The sequence below is a fragment of the Elephantulus edwardii genome, unplaced genomic scaffold, assembly GCF_000299155.1.
Source record: "Elephantulus edwardii isolate Elephantulus edwardi_28Jun2011 unplaced genomic scaffold, EleEdw1.0 scaffold00140, whole genome shotgun sequence".
Classification (NCBI taxonomy): domain Eukaryota; kingdom Metazoa; phylum Chordata; class Mammalia; order Macroscelidea; family Macroscelididae; genus Elephantulus; species Elephantulus edwardii.
The window spans coordinates 680,022-698,991 of NW_006399890.1; the positions used below are offsets into that span (position 1 = coordinate 680,022).

Sequence of the window (18,970 nt, forward strand, 5' to 3'; positions counted from 1 at the left end):
CAGTGGTAAGGAATTTTGCTGCCAATGGAAAAGTTTATGGTTGTTGGTGCCTTTGAGAGAAGTACGACTCATAACGACCCTATGAACATAAGATCTGAACCCTGTTCTTTCCTGTGCCATCCTCATACTTACTGACATATAGAGCCCATTGCAGCAGTCACTGTGTCAATCCACCTGGTTGAGGGTTGTGGTTGTGGTCCAGCACCACAGCTCAAAGGTGTCAAATCTTTTTCTGTCATCCTTATTTATTGTCCAGCTTTCAGATGCATAGTAAGTAATCAGAAAGACTGTGGCCTGAATCAGACGTACCTTAGTATTCAATCTGACATCATTACTCCTCAATAATGGAGAGGTCCCTAACTACACATTTTCCTAATGCAGTGTGTCTCATTATTTCCTGACTGCTCGTAACGAGGGTATTAATTGTGGATCCAAGGAAGATGAAGCTGTTGACAGTTTCAATCTTCTCTCTATCCATCATGACACTGCCTATCAGTCCAGTGGTAAAAAGGTATTTCGTTCTAATCCGTTACCAGGTGCTCCATGAGTGAAATATAAACAATCTCCTCCTGTGCAATTTATAGGAGACTGTCCCTCTGGAAAGTCAGCTCTGGGTCAGTCTGACTTGATGATGTACAACACTCATTAACAATTCAAACCTACCAACTGTTCCAAAGTCAAATGATGAGACGTGTTGCTTCCTAAGAAGATTCACAGCCTTGTTAATCTTGTGGAACAGTTTTAGTCTGTCTAATGGGGTCAAGATGAGTCTCAATTGACTTCAAGCCACTCAGTTTGCAATTTTGGGGTTTGGCTTTCATGGCAAAGATTACAGATCAATGAAACCTATGAGCAAAATGGCTTAGCGGTAAGAAGCTCTGCTACAATCCCGAAGCTGTGCAGTCTGATGCCACCAACTCCACCTGGAGCAGGATAGGCAGTCTCCCCCCTTGCAATTTAGTGCCACTGAAAATCTATTGGAAGGTCATTTTTGAGTTGGTTCTTATTTGATGACTCATACAACACAATCACAATGTTCTTTAATAGCCCATTTCTGAGGATTTTGTTTTCTGAAATCTATACTGAAATCTTTGATCTTCATCAGTTAAGTATTTCAAGTCCCCTTCAATTTCTTTTTTTTTTAATAATTTTTATTTATTTATTTTATGTGTGTACCGTCAAATTGGATCTGACTGGTACCGGAGGCGATTGTTTCTCCTCCTTCAGCAGAGCATCTGGTGGATTTGAACCGCGCACCTCTGGGATTGCAATGCAGTTTCCTGCCACTGGGCCACCAGAGCTCGCCAAGTCCCCTTCAATTTCAACACGCACAGTTGTACCATGTACTTATCCTCAATTCTTGGCATCACATTCTTCTCCACTTACTCCAGCTTCTTCTGTTATTTGCTAAGCATACAATTTGAATAAGTATGCTGAGGGGAAAGAACAACCTTGACACACACCATCTTTTATTTAAACCATGAAATATTTCCTTGTTCTGTTTGAACAACTCCCTCTTGGTATATGTACAGGTTCTTCCTAAGTACAATGAATTGTCCCACATTCCCATTCTTCACAATGTTATCTATAATTTATTATGATCTTCACACTTGAATACCTTTGCATAGTCAATAAAACATAAGTAAACATCTTTCTGATATTCCCTGCTTCTAGCCAAGATTCACCTGACATCAGCAATTATATTCCTTGTTCCATGGCCTCCTTGAATCTAGTTGGAATGTTTGGCAGCTCCCTGTCAATTTATTGCTGGAATTTATTTTTAATTGAGATTTCAATTCCTAAATTCCTAACATTAGGAGCCCTGGTGATTCACAGAATGTGACATGTTGCTAATGAAAAGGTGAACAGTACCCATCAGGTACTGAGGAGGAAAATGGGCAATCTCCTCCTATAAAGGCTTATGGTCTTGTGAACCCTGTTGTTGTGGTGGTGGTACTGTAGAATCAGAACTGACCCATAGCTGACCCTCTGGTGGATTTTCTGAGGCAGTTAATCACACAGGAGGAGACTGACCATCCTTCTCCTACGGAGCTGCTGGTGGATTCAAACCATTTGCCTTCGGGATTGCAGTGCAGCTTCTTGCCAGTAGGCCACCAGAGCTCCAAGTTAGGAACTCTGTGGAGGGTTGCTGATTAATTAGATGCTTAATATATTTTTGCTACTCATTTTAATATGTATACCTACTGTAAAACCAAAACTACAACTGTAGTAAGGATATAAGATGTAGTGACCAGGAGATTTGTAATGTGATGTTTATACCCAGTAATGGATGCCTCCAAGAAGATCTAGTGGTATGTTGGTTAAGTACTTGGCTGCTAACTAAAATGTCAGCCATTTGGACCCACCGCAGGTGGAATCTGCAGGTAAAGGTCAGAATGAACTCTATGGAAAGAGTTTTAAGTAATGGAAGCCTCTAAATAATCTATCCCATAAAGACTTACTGCCTTGAAAACCAGATGGAGGATTCCTATGTGTTGGAACCAATTTGATGGCAATGGTTTTTAAATTTTTGTTTATTTACTCTATAAGCACACAGTGGCTTCTTGCATTCCTATAGGGAAAAAAATCAAGTTCAGGAAGGGCTACTGGTTCCTTTGATCTTAGTCTTTTGTACTTCTGGGAGCTTTAGAGCAAGGCAATTTTGCTTATCACGGGACCTATTGTTAAGTAAAAGAAAAGCAACTTTTCAGATTTATTGCTATAGGTGTAAAGGTAAAGGACTTTCCCAGGCTAATCTGAACTGCGGATGACCTCACTATTTAGAGTAGCAATTCTGCCACTAACTACAAATTAACCTCTCTCCTAAACCACTTCAATTAACTGTACATTTGGTTAATTACCTCTAGCCTGTTCTTTAGGCTCAAAATGAAATGTTATTGTGTTGTTAGGTGCCCTTAAGTCAAGTACAACTTACAGAGAACCTATAAACAACAGATCTGTACCCTGTCCTATCCTGTGCCATCCAATCTCCGACGCACACAAGCCCATTGCTGCAGTCACTTGTCAATCCCTAGTTGAGGGACTTCCTCTCTTCACAGACCCTCCAAACACATGTCCCCTCTAAGACATAGCCTCTCTTAGAAATATGCTCAAAGCATGCAAGACAAACCTATCATCTTTGCCTCCCAAGAACTCTCTGGTTGCACCTTCTTTAAGGCATAGCTGTTTGTTCTTTTGGTAGTCCATGGGATATTCAGTACTCTAACACTAATGTTCAAAGCATCAATTCTTCTTCTTCTGTCATCTGTACTGTGTGTCCAGCTTTCGGATGCAAGTGACTGGGGGAGAAACAGGGCCTGGATCAGGTGTACCTTGGTCCTCAAACTGACATTGTTGCTTCTCAATAATTTGGAAAGGTCTCTGACAATTGACTCTCCTGATGCAATATGTCTTCTGATATCTTGACTGCTAGCACTAAGTGTATTGATTGTGGATCCAAGTGAGATGAAGTCATTGACAGTTTGGAAGGGTGAAGGAAAAGTGCAGAAGAGGAAGACGCTGGATAAGATGGATTGACTCAGTAACTAGAGTAATGGGGGTAGGTGTGTTGGAGACACTAAGATTGTCTCAAGATAGGACAGGATTCAGAGCTGTTGTACATAGGGTCGTTATGAGTCACAAGCAACTCAATGGCACATAACAGCAACAACATCATGATGTTGCCTATTGGTCCAGTGACAAGAATGACATAGTTACTTAGATATAAAGGAACCCATCAAATTGTAAAGAACCTATTGATAAGCTTTGATATTTTTATAAAAGCACTGTTGTTGTTGTTGTTGTTGTTGTTGAGTACCATCAGGTTGGAACCAACTCATAGCTGAACCCTCCAGTGGGTTTTCAGAGGCTTTTAATTTCACAGAAGGAGATTGCCCATCTTACTGCTAAGCAGCTGGTGGATTGGAACTGTGAGCTTTCAGGATTATACCACAGCTTCTTCCCACTAGGCCACCAGAGCTCCCTTACAAAAGCTCTATATTTAGGTAAATCTTGAAAAATATAAAGAAAACAAGTATTTTATACATATAAGACCTATGAAGATTATACCACTATATTTCTTCAGGAGGAACCAGACCTTAGAGAGAGACATTATATTGAGAAAAGTAGAGAGTCAATGAAAGAGAGGAAGACCCTCAATGATCTGCCTTGACACAGTGACTACCACAAGGGCTAGAGCAGGACAGAGATCATACGAATGGCACAAGATCAGGTAAGGGTCAGATATGTTGTTCATAGTGTCATTATGAGTTGTAGTTGACTTGATGGTATCTAACAACAACAACATCCATTTAGTCATTCATTCAGTGGACATCTGCTACATTTTTGCTACATACTGTGCATAGCAGTGAGAACAAGACAGATTTAACCTTTATCCTCCCCAAGTCTATAGTTTACAAGAAGAAGAAAATTAGACAAGAGAGTTTAATCACATACAGAAAGGGAAATGGTAGGAAATGGTCCCTGAATGGTGAAGAGATCAATTTCTAGCTAAAAAGTTTGCAGTTTGAACCTATCCTAAGACAACGGACAGACCTGCTGATAGACTTTTAGAAGGTCACAGAAGCAATTCTTCTCAGCACACATGAGATTGCTACGAATCCACTTTGACTCAGTGCCCAATTACCACAACAGCTAATTAAATGTTGGAAGTCATAGGATGCTTTGGTGATCTAGGGGCAAGCTGCTGTGCTGCAATCCTGAAGGCACGCAGTTCAAATCCACCAGATGTTCTGCTGGAGGAGGGGCAATCTCCTCCTGTGTCAGTTAGATCCATTTTGATGGCACACAACAAGACTGAAAAAAAAAAAAAAGTTGGAAGTTAAAACACACCTAGATGCACTGCAGAAGAAAGGCTTATAGATACACTTCTATAATGATAATAGTTCTCTCTGTAACAGGTTCACATGAGTTGTAATCTACTCTACAGCAGTGAGCTCTTGACAATAGGGAAATTGATGATTGCAAAGGATGCACATTGGAGAAGCCACTGAGGCTCTCAGGAAGACAACACTGAAGCAGAGACTTGAAGAGGCTTGACTTTCTCAAGCTGGAGTGAGCTCAGCAAAGGAAACAGGTCGATCTTTTCAAACTGGTACAACACACGAGCTAAAACCTGATGGAGCTCAGGAATGACATTCTGGTGAATGAGCTGTAGATAAAGGAGAGAAGCTTGAGAGGGTAGAAAAGTAGAAATCTGGTCCAGAAAAGGCCTCTGCAGCTTCGATAAGGAGTTTAGGCTTTATTTCAAGGGAAATCTCATTACCATTGATTGGAGCTGGAAATCTCATGAAAGGTGATTACCCATCTTTTTTCCATGAAGCCATTGGTGAATATGAACCACTGGTGGATTCGAACCACCAGAGAAGCAAGGATTTGGGGTTAGTAGCCCAACTTATTTCAAAAGAGAAATACATTGATGGTTTGCTTTTTTTAGAAAGATTGTTCTTGCTAGTTTGAGATTAAGGAGGAGGAGGATTAGTGTGGGGAATAAGAGGAATGAGGGATGATTCAGATTGCCATTGGACAGACTCACTCTTTAGCTAAAGTCCAGTAAGGAAGTCCTACAAGACGGCACAGAACTTGTGTAGTTAGCCTTTTCATTGCTCATTCATTGCATTTCTGACCCGTTTCAACCAGCCTACCAAAACTTAAGCATTTAATAAGTAGTTTTTGTCTTGTTTATTCTTTTCTGATTTTGAAGAAGTTGGGTCATAATATTTTATTAATTAGTTCAGAAATTTAAACTAATGGTTTCCAGTAAAAACCATACACTAACATTCAATTTTCAACTGTACATTTTGAATGTTGTTGTTAGTTGCCATTAAGTCAACTATAAATCAAGGAGACTCTGTGAACAAAAATCACAGCCTTGCCTTATCCTCTACCATGTTACACTGAAGCCAATTGTTAAAGTCATTGTGTCAATCCATCTTGTTTGGATAATATATATGTCTTTAAATTTTGGTTATATGAGTTTAAAAATGGAATCATATTTTGGATATATAACCTTAAAATTTTCCAACTATATTGTCAGGATAAATGAAATCCAATTAGTAGTGACTTAATTATAGAATAAAAAGGGAAAATTCAATATTGAATAGACAAAAATAATAATGACATGACTACAGAAAACACAAGAGGGCAATCTTGCACAATGATAAAATGTGTTTGCATAAGAAGAAGAAAAATAGTCCTAAATGTTTAATCAATGGTATATTCCAAACCCAGGCTTTTAAGGTCTTGTCAGTAAGTACTGACTTTTTATTAATTGGTATGGAAGGATGACTCGCAAAGATATTGCCAACATTCATACAGTGACTTGTGCTTGCATCTGAGTGTTTCTTTGCTTTGTTTTTATTTTTCAATTCGTGAAAGGAGTGATTTATTTTTTCATGGAACACATGTATTGTGTTGTTTTCAGTGTACAGAAAAACAAGGTAATCTCTGATACAGAAGAGACACAGACAAACATTTCTTCATCTATAGACTTAATGCATATTTTAAAAATGGAAAACAATTATAATAAAATAATAATTCATAATAATTAATTTATAATTAAAATAATTTTTAAAAACCTCCAACTGGTTGCCATAAAGTTGGTCTGAGGCTGTAAATCACACAGGAGGATACTGTCCTTATTTCTCTAGTGGAGTTGCAGACAGATTTAAACCTCCCAAGCGTCAGCACATCTTCCTACAGACTGTGCCACCAGAGCACTTCAGAATGAATAGCTTATTTTACTTTTAGAAATGTGTTATTTATGAGATCTCAATTAATGTCTGTTTCTAATAATAAAAAAGGAATAGATTACTAAAGGAAAAGTCAGTGGTTCAAACCCACTAGATGTTCCATAGGGAAATGATGTGTAGTGTGTGACAATTATAGTGTTGGAAACTCTACAGGGTCGCTATGAATTGGAATCAACTAGTAACAGTGAGTTTTGTTTTTTGAAAGGAAGAACATGTCCTGATTATTAGATTAGGGGATATCCTTGATCTTTCAAATACTTCAGTTTCTTTGAACTTAAACTTGTGATTACCTTATTAGGCTCAAATCATTAAGGGAGTGAAAGAAGAGAAAATTTTTAAAAATTTAATGCGTTTTTACATGTGCCAACTCTCCAAGATCTTGATTATATCTACAAAGCAAAATCAGAAAGATTAGAGGAGCATTAAATAAATATATAAGCAGTGAATCAATTCAAGTTATGAGTAGACAATCTGGGAATTATGAGCATTACTGAGGCATTAACTGTCAAAGCAAACCAGTCACGTACCCCTGAGGTTGGAGATAATGATCCCAAGGAAGGGTTAACCAATCACATTCTGTCCAGTCCATTTCCATTTGTTAGCTAAATGCTAATGAGTTTACTTAATGAGCATGGGGCCAGAGCAAGTTGTGTGGGTCCTTCATTTTACTTCATTAAAGAGATCTATTAAAAATTATTGAGATCATTAATTTCTCTAAACTCTTAACTTTAGTCTGACTCAGTGGCACACACAATAAACTCCTAAGACTCATATGTTTATTTTTAATCTAACCTCATAAGATTAATTTATCAAAACTATCTAAACTTGCCAGGTGAATTGACACAAGGACTGCAGCAATGAGCTTGACTATGAGATTGTGAGACTGGCACAGGTTAGGACAGTGTTCAGTTATTGTTGTAGGGTTGCTGTGAGTTGTACTGACTGACGGCACCTAACCTATCTAACTAAACTCATAAGGCTTAGCTGATGGCAACACGATGGACCAGCGGGCACCGGTCCCCGAGGTAGGTTAGGGTGTTCTCCCGCCGGAGCCCCAGACCATGTTCAGGATTGGGGTCTGGGCCTCAGCATCCCTGAGCCCCCTCGCCGAGCGCAGGTAATTTTCACTTAGGGGAGCTGGGGGGTAGGTCGGCTCTAACAGCCCTGTGTGGGCATTGACGTCTCTCCTTCTGCTCCCTCTCCACACTGGCACGCGTGCACACGAGGGTCAGGGACCGCTTTTATCAATGTGGGTCACAACTGGTCCCCCAAATGACAAACTCCTTGCAACAACACAGCACCATCTTCAAAGCCCAAGCTGCCGCCTCTGGTTAAGGGTGGTGGCTGTGTTGTCCTGGTACCAACCACTGATCGGTACCTTTGGGTAGTGGTGCTGGAGTGGACTCCGGTGCACCCCGTGCTGGAGTGCATCCCAGTGCCGGAGTGGACCCGGTGGTGGAGTGGACCACCATGCTGGAGTAGAACTCTGGTAGAATAAGCAAGGCTGCCCCAGAGGCAAAGATTTCCAAGCCCCACCTCACATCCTTTGGGCACGTGGCCAGGAGAGCTAGTCCTTAGAGAGGGACATCATGCTTGGAGGGTGGAAGGACAGGGCAGGAGAGGAAGATTCCAGGAGGTGGATGGACTCGGTGCCTGGGGCTGTGGGGTCTGGTGTGTTGGACACTGATACTGGCTCAGGACAGGGTGGGATCCAGAGCTGTTGGTCACTGTGAGTCATAGGAGACCAGAGATACCTAACAATAACTGATACCTGAAGTCTTTTGTTGAAGAGGGTGGTGTGATAAATCCCTGTAAGGAGTATAAGGATGAAGCCTTGCATCCTGTTTTTTTCCACTTTTTCAGGAGTGCTTTGCTTATTCAGGGTCTCTTTCCATTCCAAATGAAATTGGAAATTGCCTTTCCATCTCATTGAAGAATGTTATTGATATTTGTATTGGGATTGTATTGAACATGTAAATTGCCTTTGGTAATATTGAGTCTTCCTATCCACGAGCAAGGGATATTCTTCCACTTCTCCAGATCTCTTTTTGTTTCTTGTAGTAATGTTTTGTAATTTTCTTTGAATAGATCCTTTGCGTTTCTACTTATATTTACTCCCAAGTGTTTAATCTTGTCATCCAAGTGTTTAATCTTGTCATTAGCTATTGTGATGGGTATTGCTTTTCTTAGCTCCAGCTCTGTGTTGTCTTTGTCACTGTAGAGATATCCAGTTGATTTTTGTATGTTGACCTTGTATCCTGCCACTTTTGCTGAATTGGTAAACTATGTCCAGTAGTTTTCTTGCTGAGTCTTTAGGGTTTTCTAAGTTGGAGGCATCTCCCAGATTTCAAATCCTACTACACTGCCATGGTGGTCAAGACAGTGTGTGGTACTGGTACAAATGACAGGCACATAGATAAATGGAATAGAGTTGATAATTTGGAAATCATACCATCTACCTATGGTCAACTGATTTTTGACAAGGAGATGAAATTAGTTAAGTGGGGAAACGATACCCTTTTTAACAAATGGTATTGGTAAAATTGGAAAACTATCTGCAGAAAACTCAAACAAGACCTATAACTCACACCATAAGCAACAACCAACTCCAAGTGGATCTAGGACCGAGGACTAAAACCAAATGTAAGGTCAAAGGGATAACTAAGGATTCAAAGAATATCAACATGTCAACAAAGGAAGTGAACAGCGTCTGACAAACTATGCATCTGACTAAACTACCATAGAGTGCCCCCTCCCTTCCCTCCCTAGAAGACCACCACCCACCTGGCTAAACCACAATGGAATGTCCCTCCTTTCCCTCCCTAAAGATCCTTATTGCAACAATGAATGAATGAATGAAAACCCAAAATCTCTGTAAATGTTCATTAAAACTAATAAAATTTAATAATATTTTTTTTTAAAAAAGATCCTTATTAAAAAACCCTGCCCATTTAATCTTTAAAAAAGTGGAATGGCCAGCTCTCTTGCGCCATAGAAGATGGCTCTGGCCTCTATATGAGTCACCACCACCAACATGGACAGAAAGTGATGCTACCAAGCCAAAGATGGGTGATTTTAATCTGTGGCCTTTAGGCCTGGTTTAATTGTTTTTGGTCAAACATTCTGCTAAGTGGTATTTAGCACTGGTCTGTCCATGTGCCGTACAGAGGTAACTCATGGTTACCGTGATTCCGAACACTGTGACACTGATGTGCCAAATGTGATAATGGTTACCCATGGTGGACAGTGTTCGGTGGAGCACCCTGATTAAAACAAGCTTGGAAGCAGGAGTGGCATCCATTTCCAAAATAGCTTGCCTTCAGAAACCCTATGAACTTGGAGAAATGATGAAATTAGAGAAACGATAAAAATTATACAAGTGTTCAGGTCATTCATAGGGCTGCTATGAGTCGCCTATGATTCAGCAATTAACAACAACAGCTGACAAATATCTTAATAATTGATTGTGTTTATCTCTACAATAGGGAGCTCTATAGGTGGCCTAGTCTTTAGTAAGTAGTGCTGGTAATCCAAAGGCCAAACTTCTTTGGCAGTTAGAATCTGCTTGCAGCTTTAAGAAAGAAAGATGGACAATCTCTTCCTATGTGATTTACAACCTTGGAAACCCAATGGAGGGTCAGCAATAAGTTGGTTCAGACTTGATGGCAATGAATGAGTGAGTGAGTGGTCTCTATAATGGATGTATCATTTTGTTTGTCAACATTTTCTGTCTCCAGATAGTTGCAGCTAAACTGTATCTTCAACTTCTGCCTTCCCTACACTTTTAATACCCATTTCTAAGTCACTTTCAATTATTGATACATTCTGTCTTTAAGTAGTATGCTAACACCACAGATCGATTTATATGTAAGTAAATGTTCTTTCAACCCAAAGAATGCTGTCTCTCTCTGTTAGTGTTTTTAGTCAAAGTCTTGGAATCTGTGGCTTCATCAGTGTCTTCTGGAAACACTCAATGCAAAAACCAAACCTTGTGTGCCATTTGGATGAAGTAGCAGTAATTGGGCACCCAGTGGTGGTATAAAAACATCTTTTTTTTTGTTATTATATTCAATGCTTTCACTTTCTCCAGGTGGCATATAACAGATTTATTCTACTGAACAGACTCTGGTATCCACTGTAAGATGTTTTTCAGTTATTGGAGCATCCCGGCTCTACAGGAGAACATTTTTTGGTAAGGAAATTACTTGTACAAATTTTCCCTCCTCGGGCTTTGGTTTGGGTCTTACATTTTCAGCATCATCCCCATTAATTGTTACTATCACAACATGTGTAGTATAATTTGACAAACCTGGATCCATACATACAGTTGATGAGCATCTAGCAACATCACCTTTATACTAGTATCTTTGTTAAGCTCCTGATGACCAACTGCTTCTGGGTTTTCATTATCATCTATGAGACCTGCAGGGACTTCTAAGTAATGGCCACCCATTGGTTTCAGCAGAACAATATATTCATAATGAAGCACTTAGTTAATTGCCACACCATTGGCAAAGTGTCCTTTTCTGGTTGTGCGTTTCACAGTTTCCCGAGTTCTTGTTTTACCAGTAGGATCCACGTTTTCACGCTTGACCCATTTTCCTTCTGAAATTAACTTCTCTGAAATAATAAATAGACTGTTTGGATGTTTGAGAAGAGTCCATTGGTCTTGGTTTTCCATTTTCACAGTGGTTGTTGCAGTCTTCAGGTAAGAAGTTTAGCGCCAAGAAAAAGAAAAAAAAAAGAAGTTCAGGGCCAACGTCAAATGAAGGGAAGAACATTCTTTCGAAGATCTGAAAGAAGAAAAAGCAAGTCTGAAGCAGCAATCTCTGGAGATGTGGATGTCACTGCTTGAGACTACCATGTGTAGCAGTGGCTACAATAATGTCAGATCTTGGCTGTAGATTGTTAGTAGAGCAAGCTCTATATTTACTATGTTTAGTGTGATCTGAAATTACCTCTTTCATATGTTTTAAATAAAGTGAAATTTATGTAAGAAAATCTTGTTTTTCTCCTTGTACTTGTTTAGCCTTGGAAAATATTTTCGTCACCACAAAACAATACAACACATCAAGAAAAACTACAATACTGCACATTAATACTAACAGTACTGCACATTAAGAGCAAAGGTGTAGTTTCACCTTCTCTAGGATGAAACTGTTCTCTTAGCAGTCCATATTCTATTGAATACTCTTCTCCAGCACCCTAGCTCAAAGGCATTTCATTTGGTTTATTTGAAAAAACCAAAATATGTGTTTCAGCATTCACTATATTTCTTGAAAAGTTTGATTTATTATTTTAAAGACTTTAAGAAAATGTTCAATCACTCACAGCATTGTACTTCAAGATAGATCAATATAACATTCTTTCCTAAAAAAAGGGAAATTATCTACACATATCTTTGCTATTTAAAATTATAAAGCGATATATCAGCATTTAAAAAGCAAACAAGAAAAGCAAATAGAGAACAAGTGTAAAAATTTCCAAGCCTAATCCATTACTAATATAACCAGTATTTTTTCTCCAAGGAAAAGAGTAAATGCTAACATGGATTTAAAGGGTGTGTTGATGGCACAAAAGTTAAATGTTCAGCTATTAACCAAAAGGTTGATGATGGTTTGAACCCACTTAGCAGCTCATGGGAGAATGACTTGTCACATAGCATCACTGTAAGTTGAAATCAACTCAAGGGTCCAACCTTCTATCTAGTTGTTTGTTGTTGTTATGTGCCATCAGGTTGTCTGCAACTCATAGCAACCCTATGTACAACAGTCCTAAATCCTGCTCTATCCTGTGCCAATCTTATTGGCTCTGACATATCTACCCCCATTACCCCAGTCATTTAATCAGTCCATCTCATTAAGGGTCTTCCTCTCTTGTGCTGTCTCCCACCCTCCCAAGCATGAGGTCCTTCTCCAATGACTGGGCCCTCCTTGTAACATGTCCAAAGTAGGTCAGATGAAACTTAAAATAAATAAATAAAGTTGACTTTGCAACTTCCTTGTTCTCCATTTTGAGACCAAGGAACCTTGAGACCAAGGAACCTCAACTGAAACCTCCCTTAGTAAAGCTGCTTTAAACTTTCTTGCTCTCTAGTCTCTCCCTTGAGTCCTCAGCCTTACATCCAGTGTGAAGACCTAAAATCTGGTGCCAAAGACTTGGGAGAGGAGTTGAGATGTGCTGCACCCTCGCCCTCTTTCGGGGTGAGTGTGACACCCCTCACTCTCTCTTGAACCTACCAGCTCAGAGGCTGTCAAGACATAAAATAGATAAAAGACATGACCAAGTTAATGATGAACCAGCTACTATTACATTCATATTCTCTGCTGGCTACTGATCCCATGCCAACCCAGTCCAGCCTCTGAGCCCCAGATCTTCACCCCTGTTCAGCAGGAAGTAGCTAGAATAAAGATATATAAGTTGCCCTTTATTTTTCACTAAAGTGGCCGGAATATTAGGCCCAGACAAGGTCAAGAGGGAGAATAAAGAATTCAAAGAATACAACATGTCAACAAAAGGAGTGGATGGCCTCGCCCTCCTTGCTAAACTATAAACCATAATAGAATATCTCTCCTTTCCCTCTCTGAAGACCCTGCTATAAAAACCCTCCCAAAGATGCCCTAAGCACACTTTCTTGTTCTCTGTTTTGAGACTAAGGAACCTTGCCCAGGAACTCCCTTAATAAAGCTGCTTTAAGTTTTTTGTGGTTTTTTGTTTTTTTTTTTTAAGAATCCTTGTCTTCAAGTAGCAGCCTTGTTTCACCCTCTCTAGGATGAAACTTTATTCTCTTAGCAGTCTAAAGTATATTTAATATTCTTCTCTAACATCCCAACTCAAAGGCATCAATTCTCCTTCTATCAACCCTAGTCATTGTCTAGCTCTCTGATGCATAGCAAGGAATTGCAAAGTCCATGCCCTGTATCAGGCACTCTTTAGTCCCCAGACTGACATTATTGCTCTTCAGTACTTTGGAGAGGTCTCTCACAGCAGACTTTCCCAATGCAATACGTCTTTTAATTTCCTGGCTACTGGTACCAAGAGTGTTGATTGTGGAGCCAAGCAAACTAAAGCTGTTAAAAATCACAATCTCTTCACCATCTATTATGATGCTACCTAGTTATGTTGTTGTTGTTGTTAAGTGCAGGCGACTCATAGTGACCCTATGAAGGAAAGTCCTCAACACCTGTGTGTGTCTTTCATCCTCTCTCCAGGTTCATAGTGTTTCCAGAGGCAAGCTATTACAGAAGTGGATGCCACTCCTGCTTCTAAGCTTGTTTTAATTGGGAAGCTCCACCCACGGCTGTCAGCCATGGGTAACCAACTCTTAAGGCATTTGACACATCAGCGTCACAATGTTCAGACTCACAGCAACCACAAGTTACCGCTGTACAGCAAATGGACACACCAGGGCTATACGACCTAGAGAATGTTTGAAAAAAAACAATGAAAGATAGGCCCGAGGCCACGGATTAAAAGTCACCCACCTTTGGCTTGGTAGCATTGCTTTTTTTTTTTTTCTGTCCACTGGGCTAACTGGTCACTCTTCTATGTTGATGTTATTGTTGTTAAGTGCCATTGAGCCACAGACGACTCATAGGAAAGTCCTCAAAATGTGTTAGCGAATACATATCAATAAATAACAATTTTAAAATAATATATTCAAAGTAATGTTACACGTAAAATAGTTTTCTACAAATTACTGTTTCTGTCTAATTTCTTTGGTAAAATATTAAGGGCAAATAGATTAACATTGATAAAAATTATAAGGACAAATTTGTAAATATATTTTTGTTTTTAACCATGGGATAATGTAAAAAAAAACAAAAAAACAAGGCTGGCATGGAGATAGCCATGTCTGAGCTTTAATTCAACCAGGGAAACTGTCCCATCAGTAACATCTGCAACAAAAAATTCCATTTCCATCAGGTCAGACATGTCTCCTAAATTCCCCTACCTATTTCTACTAATTCTGACACCAATCTTACTGCTCTACCATGTTTAAAATCCATTGTAATAGCTACACAGACCTCACCAACATTTACTATCATGGGGCTTATTAGGAAAATTAACAGATTACAATTATGGTTGGTAAGGATATAGTTTTTCAGGATAGTTTCTGAAGTGTTCTTGCAGGCCCTTCAACCTTGTAGCTTTAGATTACAAGGTTACAAAGCTCTTGGTCTTGCTTATGAAGGCATTTCCCTTTCCCCACTGCTCCCCACCCAAGTCCTCCAGCAGCTTGGGTGAAGGCTTCTAGCTCTAGTTCAATGGGAAAGTAGTCTGGGTAAACTTTGTCAAATGTCAGGCCTCTGATTCCCTACTGTGGCTGCTGTTGCTCTCCTATAGGTCTGCCTGGCACAGGAATCTCTGGTCCCGAAGGAAATGTGTTGCATTCTCTGCTGCTTCTTTCCTGCTGATAGTGAGATTCTCAAATTTCTGCCACTGAACTTGTTAAATTTGGTGGAATGATGAAACTAGCTAATCCTCTTGTGGATAGACTAATATATCCTATTTGCATGTTCGTGTCCAGCTGTGTGGCAAAGTCAGGGCAGTAGCCTAGGAAAAACATTTTGAACTCTAAATAGATCCACTACACCACAGGCCGCTCACCCTTGCTTTTCTAGCTATTGCCCTTCCTATTTGAAAGATTAGCTTTCCACTTAGAGTTATCTTACTAGTATATTCATTAAAATATATAAGCCAGCTAGTTCATGCTTTATGTTTTTATGTCCTCTGTTTTAGTGAATTTCTGATTTGCCCATCCGTATTTCAACAAACAGACGCTGGCCTGGATGTGCTGTTTACCAGGTTGTGCCAAGAAATCCTAAGGACAACTACCTAGCCAACTGACTGGAATAAAAAAAAAAGTGATCTGACAGTGTGGGAATTATTGAATGCTATCACTAATACCACACACAAGGAAGAGCCCACTGATGATTATCCGAAAACAACTAGTACATCAACAGAGAACTGCCAGAAGTGTAAGCTAGATTTACAAGAGGCCATGACACTGTTGTGTTGTTGTTATGTCCCATCGAGTCACTTGCGACTCATAGCAACCACATGAACAACAGCCCAAAACCCTGTTAAATCCTGTGCCAATCACACTGCCTCAGACACACCCATCCTGATTACCCAGTCACTGAATCAATCCACTTCATAGAGGGTCTTCCCCTTCTGCGCTTTTCCTCCACCCTCCCAAGCACGATGTCCCGTTCCAAGGACCGGTCCCTCCTTACAGCATGCCCAAAATATGTCTTAAAAAGCCTCAGAATCCGGCGAGCTCTGGTGGCCTAGTGGCAGGAAACTGCACTACAATCCCAGAGGTGTGCGGTTCAAATCCACCAGATGCTCTGCTGAAGAAGGAGGAACAATAACCTCCTGTACCAACCAGTCAGATCCAATTTGATGGTACACAGCAAGAAAAAGCCTCAGAATCCTGCCTCCAAGGAGCAGCCTGCTTTAACCCTCTCCAGGATGAACCTGTTCATTTTCTTAACAGTCCATGGTACACTCAATACTCTTCTCCAGCACCACAGCTCAAAGGCATCAATTTTCCTTCTATCCTCCCTAGTCATTGTCCAACTCTCTGATGCATGACAAGTGATTGCAAAGACCATGGCCTTTATCAGATACACCTTAGTCTCCAGAGTGACACCACTGCTCTTCAGTACTTTGGAGAGGTCCCTAACAGCAGACTCTCCCACCTGGCTGCTGGTGCCAAGAGTGATGACTGTGGAGCCAAGCAAACTAAAGCTGTGAACAATCTCAATCTCTTCACCATCCATCCTGATGCTGCCAATTGGTCCAGTGGTGAGAATCTTTGTCTTCCTGACATTGAGCCTCAATCCATATTGAAGACTGCAGTCCTTGACCCTCTGCAGCAAGCGCTTCAAGTCCTCCTCAGATTCAGCAAGCAGGGTTGTGTCATCTGCATAACGCGGATTGTTAATAGATCTTCCACCAATCCTGATGCCACAATTCTCCTCATAGATCCCAGCCTCCCGGATAATCTGTTCAGCATATAGGTTGAAAAGGTGTGGAGATAGAACAAATCCCTGGCATACACCCTTCCCAATTTTGAACCATCTACTGTTTCCTTGCTCTGTTCTGACGACTGCCTCCTGGTCCAAGTATATAGGTTTTGCATTAGCACAATAACGTGTTCTGGCATTCCCATTCTTCACAGAGTCAGCCACAGTTTGTTGTGATCCATGCAGTCAAATGCTTTTGCATAATCAATGAAACACAGATAGACATTCCTCTGGTACTCCTTGCTTTCAGCTAAGATCCATCTAACATTAGCTACAATATCCCTAGTGCCACGACCCCTTCTAAACCCAGCCTGAACTTCCAGCAGTTCTCTGCTGATGTGCGGTTCCAGTCGTTTTTGGATAATCTTCAGTAGAATCTTGCTTGCATGTGAAATCAATGATATTGTTCTATAGTTTTCACACTCTGTTGGGTCACCCTTCTTTGGGATGAGAACAAATACAGATCTCTTCCAATCAGTTGGCCAAGTTTTTCTCCAGATTTCTTGGCACAACATAGTGAGCACCTTGGGCAGCATCTGTTAGCTGAAATACATCAATTGGTATATCATCTATTTCTGGGGCTTTATTTTTTTGCTAGTTCCTTCAAAGCAGCTTTAACTTCTTCCTTCAGCACCATAGGCCCTTGCTTATATGTTGTTTCATTAAATTCTTCTCTGTCTGCCAAGTCCTTTTGATACAATGACTCAATATATTCTTTCCATCTTCTTTTAATATTTTCTGGACCATTTAATATTCTGCCTAAAGCATCTTTGATTATAGCAACTCAAGGTTTGAATTTGTCAAATGGAAAGGACCCAAGGCTGTGCGGAAATCATTCGCGGGAAGTGCAGAGGGAAATAGAAAGGAATCCTCACAGGCAGAGAAGTAGGCCAACAAAAAGGGTCCATGATACTAGGGACATCATAACTAATGTCAGATGGATCTAGCTGAGAGCAAAGAGTACCAAAGAAATGTCTATCCGTATTTCATTGACTATGCATATCTATGTGAATCACAACAAATAGAGAGTAACCTTGAGGAAAATAAAAATCCCAGAACACTTTAAGTTCATGCAAAACCTATACTTGGACCAAGAAGCTGTCATCAGAAACAACAACAAAACACCACTGCATAGTTCAAATCAGAAAAGAAGTTCATCAAGGATGAATACTTTTTCAATCTATATGTGGAACAGATCATTCAGAGGCGAGACTTTATAAGGAAAAATGTGTCATCAGCATTGGAGGAAGACTCATCAACAACCTGTGTTAAGCAGATGACAAAATCTTGCTCACTAAAATTGAAGAGGGCCTGATGCTTTTGCTGTAGAAGGTCAAAGACTACAGTCCTTAAAAAAACAAAAATTTTCTGTTTCATCACCACTTTTCATTCTTAAGTATCACCTTTAATATATCCCATTCATATGCTTGTAGCCTGGGGCCTCTGCCCTTTCTCTCAGGCCCAAACCAGCTTCTCAACTTTCTTTCTATCTTTGTAACAGCAAAATTAAACAATTTAGCCGCACTTCATAAACTCCTCACTTCTTACTTTTCTAAATTCCCATCCTTCTATGAGTCTGGAGCCATTGCAATGCATCCCACTCGTGCCGTCAACCTTAAAAAGAGCAAGGGCAGCATGAAGAAAGCCATTTCTGATCACTACTAACTTCACCAGGGGAATCTGCCCCATCAATAGCATCCAAAACAGAAAAACAATTCTCTTGAGGTCAGTTATGCTCAGCCCCACCCCCCCCTTTGCTATTTCTACTAGTTCTAATACTAATCTTATTGCTCTATTGAGTCCAAAATCCACTGTAATTGCTACACAGATCTCACAGAAACCTACTTATGATTACAGGGGGTTATTAGAGAATTTAACAGGTTACAATTTAGTTTGGCAACAGGATACAATTTCTATGTGAACACAGATTCTGAAGTATGCTTACAAGACATTCAGCTTTCAGCCTTGAGGCTTTAAGTTTCAAAGTGTTTCAAAGCTCTTTTAGATCTTCCAGTTAAGGCTTCTCCCTTCCAAGTCCTCCAGCAAGCTTGAACTTCTAGCTCTGGTTTTGTGCTGCAGCAGTCCCATGAACTTTTTCTCTTGTCAGGTCTCTGGTTCTCTGTTGTGGCTGTTACTGTTCTCTTTTCGTTCTGGTTGGCTCAAGAG

General features: G+C 40.1%; 1 pseudogene; it reads right to left on the minus strand.

Moving 5' to 3' along the window:
* Positions 1 to 10,876: 10,876 nt before the first annotated feature.
* Positions 10,877 to 11,451, minus strand: LOC102857175 (annotated as a pseudogene).
* Positions 11,452 to 18,970: the final 7,519 nt, after the last annotated feature.